General features: G+C 34.2%; 1 pseudogene; it reads left to right on the top strand.

The window, feature by feature from the left end:
• Window positions 1-248: 248 nt before the first annotated feature.
• LOC144225294 (cyclic AMP-dependent transcription factor ATF-1 pseudogene) lies at window positions 249-731 on the top strand (annotated as a pseudogene).
• Window positions 732-11,159: the final 10,428 nt, after the last annotated feature.

Genomic DNA, 11,159 nt, shown 5'->3' with positions numbered 1-11,159 from the left:
CAGGTTAAGGGGGTCCTCCAGACAGTCCAGTCTTCTGTAATTCGCCCACCCCATGTGCAAATGGTATTATCTTTATCAGAAAGTGAGGAGTCTCAGGACTCACCAGACAGTATAGTCTCTTCACAGAAAACCTGTGGGATCCTAGCATGGTGCCCATCTTACAGAAAAATTTTGAAAGGTCTATTTTCTGAAGATGCATGGGACAGAAAAGGAGATGGAGAAAACCTGGAGTTTCTGCTGTCACTTCTATGTTTGTTCCAACTCCTATCTATCAAACTAGCAGTGGACAGTACACGGCCCTTGCCCCAAACGGAACCTTACAGCTGACCAGTCCAGGCACAGATGGAGTACAGGGACTTGAGACATTAACCATGACAAATTCAGGCAGTAGTCAGCAAGGGACAACAATTCTCCAGGTGGTTGTACAAACTGCATTATGAGATATGTACACATATCAGATCCAGTCCACACCTTCAGCTACTTCACTGCCACGAACTGGGTAATAATATTTCCTGTGACACATACATCTCAGACAACTAAGACAGATGACTTCCAACTGAAAAGAGAAATAGGTTGATGAAAAACACAGAAGCTGATCAAGAACATCGCAGAAAGAAGGAAGAATATGTGATATGCCTGGAAAATTGAGTTGCAGTCTTGTAAAATTAAAATAAAACTCTAATAGAAGAGTTAAATTTTTTAAGGATCTTTACTCCCATAAAAGTGTTTGAATAAGAAAAAAAATATTTTTGCAGGCTTGCCTAAAAATTCATTGGATTTCTTTTCTTTTTAGTGGAGTTTTATAAATTAACGGGTCAAACATGAAAATTTTTACTCAGGCTTCTGCAACTCAAAGACAAATATCCTATGCAACAGATCTGGTGACAGAAGATAAAGTGGAAAATGAGCTCAAGGAAGTCATTGGCACAGCTGGACACTCTGGAAAAATGAAGCCCACTCAAGAGGGGGGCGTGACCTCTCACCAATTTGAATTTCCTAAATGACAATAACCCAAAAATGCCAGAGAAGATGAAATTTGGTATATTGAGTTTTAAAATAAATCAGTTTACCTTATAGGTTTGCATTTCTTACTATTTCCTAAAATTTACCTTTTTCAATTATGTGTGTGTGTTTACATGTCTTATTTCTGCCAAGAAATGCTAAATTACAAATAGAAAAGCTAATACATAACTAAATATATAAATTATGGCTTCTGATTATGTATACTTGTTATATTGTCAGATCGTTGAAATGTTTTTTTGTTTTTGTTTTTTTTTTTAAGTTTGCTTCTTGGAATTGAGATGGTTTTGAGACTTGGACTTAACTATTTTTGAGGCTTTGTCCTCAAAGTCATCTAAGGTACATGAATGGAATAGAGTAATTTTGTAACATTTTTTACCAGAATGGAAAGAGAACTTCTGTTTAAAAGTTTGATACTTTTAAATAGTTTGTTTTTTGGTTACTCTGGAAATGGAGATTTTCTACATATATAGAATAAGTTGGCTTTTGATTCTGTATTCTGTATGCAGTTGAATATACACATTACCTATTCTGTTGTGCTTAAATAGAATGGAATGTTTATAGGCTCCTGAAATGATATTAGAGTATTGTTTTAATTTTTTAAAATGTTTCTTTATTTTTGAGAGATAGATAGAGAGACAGAATGCGAGCAGGGAGGGATAGAGAGAGAAGGAGACACAGAATCTGAAGCAGGCTCCAGGCTCTGAGCTGTCAGCACAGAGCCTGACACGGGGCTCAAACTCACAAACCATGAAATCATTACCTGAGCTGAAGTCGGATGCTTGACTGAGCCATCCAGATGCCCTGATATTAGAGTATTTTTAAAAAACCTTCTGAGGATGCATACCAAAGTTTTCCGAGAGGATTTTATAATCAACTTAGTGTAAGGTTTATCAGATTCAAAAATAGTATGGTTATGAAGGCAACTTTATGTTAGAGACTATTCTTTATGTTAGAGACTAATGTAGTGAATGGTCCACTTCTAAGAAAAGTGACTGCTAATATATTTCTATAGCTAATCTTTATAAATTCTAAAGTTGAGTTTTTAAGGATTATTTTAAATGTTTATATAGTTTAGTAAAAAAAGATACTTTGCATCTCAAAATATCATTTCTATATTATGAGAAGTAAAGTTTCCAGATTGGCTAATATTTGAATTGCAAGTTTTGTATGCAGTTTATCCAAAGCTCAAGAATGCCATCTGTACACCAGTGTTTAATCTCTGTATTCTAGTTTGTATACACTTTGAAACTGTACTGCAAAACTACTGAAATTCTACTACAAAACTACCGTGTGCTTCTTATACAATATATATATTATCTTTTTATCAAAGGATATTTAATAAAATTAAGTTTGCTGAATGTATACACACACACACAAAAGGTGAAATCCACCAACAAGATAAAAGGATTGCAAACATGAGTCATCCCACCAACTTTATCAGTGATTATAGATAAACAAATAAAATCAAATGATTGGCAAAAAATAAAAAGTCTGATAATATCAAATACTGGTGATAACAAGGAATAATCTAGTATTACTGATACACAATGTAAATTTGTACACCCAGTCTGGAAAAAAAAAATGTCATCTTGCTTGTAAAGTTGAAGGTAAGCACAAAGTATGACTTAAAATTTTTGACACAACTTTTGAGCTGGCAACTCCAGGAAGGTATATGCCTTAGAGAATTGTTACATCTATCTACTAAGAAAGAGCTTTGCAAAGTGAGTTCCATAAACTGGCACTATCAGCACCACCAAAAAACTAGTTAGAAATGCAAATTCTCAGGTCCTACACCAGACCTACTAAATCAACACTTCGGGGTGGGGGTGCAGGTGGCACCAGAAATCTGACTTTTATCATGCTAGTGTTTGATAAGCACTTCAGTAAAATACATACTGTCTATTCTCATTTGCGAATTCTCCATTTGTAGATTCACTTATTCACTAAAATTTATTTGTAACTTGATATGCTTCTATTGCCATTGGAAGATGTATATGTGTAAAGAGAAGTGAAAATTTTACATCGTCTTGAGTATACATTCCCACCTGAGGTTGAACAAAGAGACCCTCTCATACTATAAACAAGTGTCCTTCCTGTAGTCTATTGAGTGGCACATTTTTTTGCATTTTTGTGCTGTTCATGTAAGATTTTGCTGTCTATAATGGCCCCCAGGGTAGTACTGAAGTGCTGTATGGTGTTATCAAGTGCAAGAAGCTGTGTTGTGCCTCATGGAGAAAATCCAAAAGCTGTGTTGGATAAGCTTCATTCAGTCATGAGTTACAGTGTTGTTGGCCATGAGTTCAATGTCAATGAATCAACAATATATATTGCATAGGGTGTCTTTAAACAGAAACACACATAAAACAAGTTTATGTATTGATTGAAGAAAATGTTGTGACCAGAGGTTCCCAGGAACTTATCCCTGTAATTCCCCTGGGATCTATGATATGGTATAGGCTAATTCTGTGTTCTAATCAACTGTTTCTATACAGCTAATTCTTATTATTCATGGTAGTTATGTTTTATAAACACTGCCTATATTAGAAATATAAAAGAAAAGAAACAAAAGAACCCCCCCAAAAACCAAATGTCATTGGCAGGAGAAAAAGTAAACTTATAACAGCATATTCACATGATGAAATATAATACAGAGGTGAACATTAATTACATAATTAATGTGCCTGACATGATATATGTATGTAATGTATACTTACATTAATATTATAATAAGAAAGCAAAATGATATGATGTTAAATGGGGGAAAAATCCCAAGAGAGGAAATTCAACATGATCTTGAAGTCCAAAAGCATGAAAACTATACAATATATTGTTTAAGGACATAAACATGTGTCAAACTGTAAAAATTAAAAGCAATGTAATAAAAAAATCCCAAATTCAGGATTGAGTCACTGCTAGACTAGGGGAAAACAGAGATGAGATAAGGAGGATAATTTATATAAATACAAGTTGAGTACTGGATACAAAAGAACTCAGGCTATTATAGAAATATAGGAAAGAGTGGATGGATGGAAAGTAGTGCAAAGGGTGTGCATGAAAAGAGATTTTGAAAGGTAATGGCAATGTTATAGTTATCATATGTGATTCATTGTTAATTTTTATATGTATATAATGAATTACTTGATAAAACTTTTAAACGGATACCAACTTCCAAACATTTTGCTTGGAATGCAAATATAAGAATTATTAACTTGAGGTGAAATGTTAGTTTATAATATTTTACTGAAAGATAAAGATCATAAGCATAGACTAATATCATTAAAGAATAATATGTTTATCTTGTGACAAGGTTTATAAGGCTCCTCTGCATATATTTAAATCCATTCTTAGTTAAATCTATTCTAAGACATTATTATTTTTAGATGAAGCTGTTTTAAGAAGTTAAAAAACTCAAAGCACAAAAATCTAGGACTTCAGATTCCAAAGTATAGTTCTTTCAAACTATATAGTTGCAGTTATTATCATCCCTCATATCTGAATACGTACAGAATGGTTTCAAAACACTCTCAAGAACATTTTTTAAAAATGTATTTTGTATGACATAATAGTATAAAACTCATGTAAGGTGAATATCAGCTATGATAAAACATAATATGTTGCCTATTATTCATATATAGCCATCATTTTCCCCATCAGCTATAAAGCCTTATCACAATGAAGCCACCAATGTTCTTACTCTTATACTTTCTCTTTTTAAATATTTTAAAATCAAGGATTGCATTAGCCATGAAACTTCAATCTAGTGAAGAGTTCTTTGAGTGATCTTCACAACTGGTCAATTACGAAGTGTGAACTTTCAACTGTTTAACTGTAAGTGTTTTATATGTTGTATAAATCTAAGATCAGCTTTAAAAACCAAAGTGGCTATCAACTTGATCAAATAATTAGTGCACCGTTCTCTAGGCTATCATGGATCAGAATGCAAATATATTGCTTCGAACATATTCAGTACAATCAGACCATTACACTTGAATGACATTAAAGGAAATTTTAATTTCTGCCTGGACTAAAAACATAACACAGAGAGCCATACAATATTTTTCCTTCCTTCCTTTTTCTAGGAGGTTGTCTGTGGACACTTGAATTTACTAGGCTAAATAATATTGTTCTAAGTAAAAGCCTCAGTAAATTGATGAAAACATTGGAACATAAAATAAAAGCAGTAGATTTACTGAAAATATTTTTTTTCTTCACTTAACATGGTTACACAATGTGTCAATTATCTAGTCACTCAGAATTCTGAGGAAGAAAGAAACAACTTTCTCTATAGAGAATCAGTTGGCTTTCATAATACTCAGAGTATATTTGCATAATAACACTGCTACAGCTGCAAGGTTAAATCCATTAATTTATTGGGAACAGAACAGGCTGTTCTGGTTGGCTGTTGCAAAAATTGCTTTTTGCACTTGTCTTCTCCACCATCAAGTATTTGCTGCGAGCACACAATTACTGCAGCAAAGCCTATGTTGCCAAGCAAGGAACCTTATTTAACATGGAAAGTGGCAAACACTTCACTTTCTGAAAATGAAAAAAAATTAATCCTGAAAAGCTTCCTTATTAACATTTTCTCCTTCTCCAGTTGTTTCATAGGATAACGTAGAAGATGGCAATTCGGATGAAGGTTAACTAAATGAACCCATTTCTGCAGCAGCTCTCAAGTGCAAATGTCATCCCTAAATAGTCTCTCTTCACAATTAGAAATAATCCCAAATATTTCATAGTTTTTCCCCCTAAACAGTAAATTTAAAAATAGAATACTTACCTCCAAAAGTCACTAACTGAACAAAACATCTGTTGAGGTTCACATTATATACTCAAGAACAGTTATTTAATAATGGTAAGGCAAATGTATAGCATTTATATGAATGAAATCATAGCTGAAATCTTTAAAACAATAAAGGAATGGACCAAAAGTTAAATTAGGTTTAGAAAATGAACTCTATTCAGCTAGATATCAATAATGAATATAACCTACAAATAAGTTGAGAAACTTTTTCCTGTCAAGGAAAACTAACACAGAAAACAAAAATTAATGGGACTACTCAACCAGTTTTTTTTTTAATTAGAGAATTTATAAAATATTTACCTTGTTAAAAAATAAAGTCAGTTGCAAACTTAAATAATATACACTTATTATTACATCCAGGTCAGTGTAGACTCTGGAGTGAGAGGAGAAAGTCAGACAAAATAGCAGAGACAGAGAGTTGGGGGAGAAAGGCATTAAGGCAGAGAAAAATAAAGTATAAAAAATAAAGCCTTTCCTTCATCATCCCAGTCATGCTTCTTCCTACATCTACTCTGGGCCCAAAAGAGATGCAAATGGTTAACTAAGGGAATTCTTTGAGTTTTTCCACAATAAGTTAATATTCAATAAATACTTTCAGTATTATATTAAAATCCTTTAAAAAGTACAAATATCACAAATATATTGGAGGAAAGGGTTAAATGGTAGGGTATTTAAGGTAAATATGGAGGCATTTCCCCTTAAAACTAAGAAGATCAATATCACAGTATTTGTACATTTCATTACCTACAGTAACAAAGCATTTTTGTGTCTTAGTCAGGAATGCCTGTCTCTCCATGTTTTTAACCTGCCAACTTTCTTTTATTCTTTCAAGGCCCAAGTCAAATATATTCCTTCCTAGAAAGCTATCCCAGATCTCCACAGTCTAAAGCAAATCTTTCTTCTTCCAAATCCCCCTATTTTTTATTCTTCCTTCTATTATGAAACTGAATTTGTATAACAGTCAAATTGTGTTTCTTGACAGAAGAGGATGTCATTTACCTATTAGACTCGACACCTTGAACAATTCCATAAAATGGGCTTGTAAAACCTACTTAGTGATCTATGTTGAAATTCCTCCAGCAAAAAACATTCTGTTGGCCTAATTATGCCAAAATGTCTTCTTTACTTTCATAAAAAAAATTCCATGCATCATTAACTGAGACCGACCATCCTTTAAGGTGGCTCTGATCAATCTAGCAGAGTGATTTTTTGAAAGCATAGGTCAAAGCATGTCACTATTCTGCTCAAAAGTACACAATGGTTTCCCATTTCAATCACAGTACAAACCAAAGTCTTTATAATGATCTACAAGTTCTTCACCCCCTCTGACTTTATTTGCTCCTATTCTCTCCCCCACCCCTCCATCTGAGTGACAGTGATGCCCTCAGGAGGCTTTTCCTACCACATGGCTCTTGCATTTGCTGCTCTAACTGCCTGAAATGCTCTTAGATTCAGTCTTTGACTGAATCTTTACTCAAGTTACCTCAGCTAGACCTCTCTTCCCTCCCTTATGTAAAATTATGCCCTTTGACACTTCCTATTCTTTTTCTCCACTCTACTTTTCTTATTAACAAGTATTTCTCCCTATCATATAATACACACATCATCACCAGGAACACCACCACCATATACATTTATTTTTCTCACAAAAATATAAGCTCCAGTATGACAGGGATTTTTTTTCCTGACTTACTCACTGCTCTATTCCTAAAGAGTAAACAGAGTATGACCCATGGTAGGTCCTCAATAAACATGCTGAATGTTGAATGAATCAGAATTTTTTCCATATCTTTTGACAAAATGCCTTTGAGTAAATAAAGAGACTTTTGTTGGTATTTACAGCCCTGTTCTACTTTTAAGCTTTTTACAGCAATGGCTATGTTCCAAGGCTGGAGGGTAGAGAACCAAAGTTTAGCTATTATCCAATGTGGGAATGGAAAAGTTAACATTGAAATGCATTGTGTGGAGGCAGTGGAGTCAAACAAGGACAGACAGTAGGACTCACAGTTGTCTCTTGCTTACCGTAATCAATAACAAAATTTAGGATATTTAGGACTTAAAGAATATATACACACATATCAGATAATTCAGAAATATTTGCACATCTGTATTCATAGCAGCACTACTCACAACAGTCAAGAAGTAGAAGCAATCTGTATCCACTGACAGATAAACATAAAAAGAAAATGTGGCATATACAAACCATGGAATACTATTAAGGTTTTTAAAAAATGTTTGTTTATTTTTGAGAGAGAAAAAGAGAGAGAGAGAGAGAGAGAGAGATGGAGTGTGAGTGGGGGGAGGGGCAGAGAGAGAGACACACACACATAATCACAGAATCTGAAGCAGGCTCCAGGCTCTGAGGTGTCAGCACAGAACCCAATGAGAGGTTCAAATTCACAAACCTTGAGGTCATGATCTGAGCCAAAGTCAGAAGCTTAACCAACTGAGTCACCCAGGTCCCCCAAATACTATTAAGGATTAAACAGTAAGGAAATCCTGTCATGTGCTACAGCATGAATGTACCTTGAAGACATTATACTAGTAAAGTAAGCCAGTCACAAAAATACAAATACTATTGATTCCATTTATGTCAAGAATTTAAATTAGTGAAACTCATAGAAATAGAAAGTAAAATAATAGTTGCCAAGGACTCAGGGGAGGGAGAAATGAGGAGTTGCTGTTCAATGTGTATAGTTTCAGTTTTGCAAGATAAAAAAGTTCAAGGGATCTATTGTACAATGATGTGAATATATTTAATGCTGCTTAACTGTATACTTATAAATCATAAAAATGATAAATTCTAAGTTATGCATTTTTTACCACAATTAAATATTTCTTAAAAAGAAATGATGGCTGAAGCTCTGCAATGCCCGATAAATCAAATTTGTGTCCATAAATGCATTTTGTGCTTTCAAAGATTGTTTCTACCTTAGATCATTTAGAGAAGGCAAATACTACTACAGAAATACTGCATTTAATGATAATTGGAAATCATAAATTTTAAGCTGTTCCTCAAAGAAAATTATCTATAAAGACTTTGAATTTTTTTTGTTTGTTTATTTTGAGAGTGTGTGTGTGAGCATGTACACAAGAGGCAAAGAGAGAGAGGGAAAGAGAAAATTCCAAGCAGCCTACACGCTGTCAGCATAGAGCCAATGCAGGGCTCAATCTCACAAACCATAAGGCTTAACTGACTGAGCCACCCAGGCGCTGCTGGATATTCCTTATCTAGGACTTCCTTAAAAATAACAAAATTTAGGAGTGCCTGAATGGCTTAGTCAGTTAAGCACCTGACTTTGGTTCAGGTCATTATCTCGTGGTCTGTGAGTTGGAGCCCCACGTAGGGCTCTGTGCTGACAGCTCAGAGCCCGGAGCCTGCTTCATATTCTGTGTCTCCCTCTCTTCTCTGCCCCTCCTACAAATGTGTTGGTCTCTCTCTCAAAAATAAACATTAAAACTTTTTGTAAATAACAAAATTTATACTGGAGTAGTCATTTTTATTTTTAATTTATTATTATGATTATTTCTTATGTAGGCTTCATGCCCAGTGCGGAGCCCAATGAAGGGATTGAACTCACGACCATGAGGTCAAGACCTGAGCTGAGATCAAGAGTAGGAAGCCTAACTAACTCAGCCACTCAGGTGTCCAGGAGTTTAGTTTTTTTTTTTAATTAGAGAAGAAATTGTATTTGTTTCAGAAGTAATAATTCAATAATTGTAAATATTTCATTCTTACAATTCACTTCCAGTGCTTGCAAGTAGTTGAAAATAATGTGTGTTCATGCTCTTAAAATTGGTAATTCCAGTACATCTATGAATACTGGATAAACACAGTTTAATGAGAATGCTAATTATCAAAATCTTTGTTTGACTTAATAACATCTGGTACCTATATGTTATTTTGCTGTTACATGCTAACTATATCCAAATAAAAATCAGTGTGTGAGTAATGCATTTTCCTTTACATAGGCATGTGAATTGAATTGTGTCTCTCCACTCAAAAGATATTTTGAAGTCCCAGCCCCCAATACTTATTAGTATGACCTTATTTGAAAAAAGGTCTTCACAGATGTAATTAAGTTAAGTCAAAATCACACTGGATCATGGTGGACCCTAAATCCAATGACTGGTATCATTATAAAAGAAACTCTGGCACAGGGAGAATGCCAAGAGAAGGAGACAAAGACAAAGACAGAGACAAAGATTACAGTGATGCAACTATAAACCAAGAGTGCCAAGGACTGCCAGCTACCACAAGAAGGGAGAAGAAAGGCGCTGACCAGATTTTCTTTTAGAGCCCCCCATGGGATTCTTCCCTGTCAACATCCTGATCATGGACTTCTGGTCACCGGATTGTGATAGAATAAAATTCCATTGCTTTAAGCCATCCAGTCTGTGGTATTTGTTAGAACATCTCTAGGAAGCTAATATAATACATAAACATCTGCATGGACATTTGAATTTCACAAACCTGGATTCAAACTTTACTCCACTGAATACTTGTACTATCATACTGAGCAAGTTACTTATCCTCTAACATCTACTTTCTTCTGTAAAACTGCAATAATTACACTGCAGAGATTAGCTGAAACAGTATGTAATGACCAGAACCTGCCACATGATGAATCAACAAATAAAAGTAACAACACCTGACATTAGAGCTGGGTTGCAGACATAATGTTCAAATGTACCAATAATTTTAGTTAAACTTATGTTTTCTTCATGTTAAAATTAGTTTCCCCAGGAAAAGAGATATATAAAATAAGATCATTGCCTAAAATTCACATCTTACTAATGCAAAACCGATAGGAATGCAAATGGATAGGATTGCAAACACACATACATGTGATTTCAATGACCAGTTTCATTCACTATCCACTTACATACCATATTATTTATTACACAGATGGACTGTGTCCTTGGCTCTTTAATCATAACTTACATTTCTATAGAATATTTTTTTTCGTGTGGTACTAGAACTGCTTCCCATTACAGTACTTATTTAACCTTGAAAATTAACAATCACTTATAGATCATAATGGTTGCAATTCAGCATTTTAGGATGATCTGTGGAAAAGTAAGTATAATTTCAAATATCACAGCTTTGAAAGTCAATGACAAATTCAAGAGTGTCCAAAGAAATACATGTGGAAGAGTGAATGAATGGTCTAGCAAGCAAGACAAATGTGAAATATTCATGAGAATTAGGTTCAGCCATCAGACATAGAGCCTAAAGGGCATAAGAGGGAGAGCTCTGTTCAAATATGTAAAGGTACAACAGAGAAGAAAGAGTATCAATTTATTTTTCATTGTTCAGAAAACAATCTTT

This window comes from Crocuta crocuta, unplaced genomic scaffold (assembly GCF_008692635.1).
Source record: "Crocuta crocuta isolate KB4526 unplaced genomic scaffold, BGI_CrCroc_1.0 scaffold496, whole genome shotgun sequence".
Classification (NCBI taxonomy): Eukaryota; Metazoa; Chordata; class Mammalia; order Carnivora; family Hyaenidae; genus Crocuta; species Crocuta crocuta.
The sequence above is the reverse complement of the archived record's forward strand: the minus strand, read 5'-3'. Positions and strand labels throughout refer to the sequence as shown.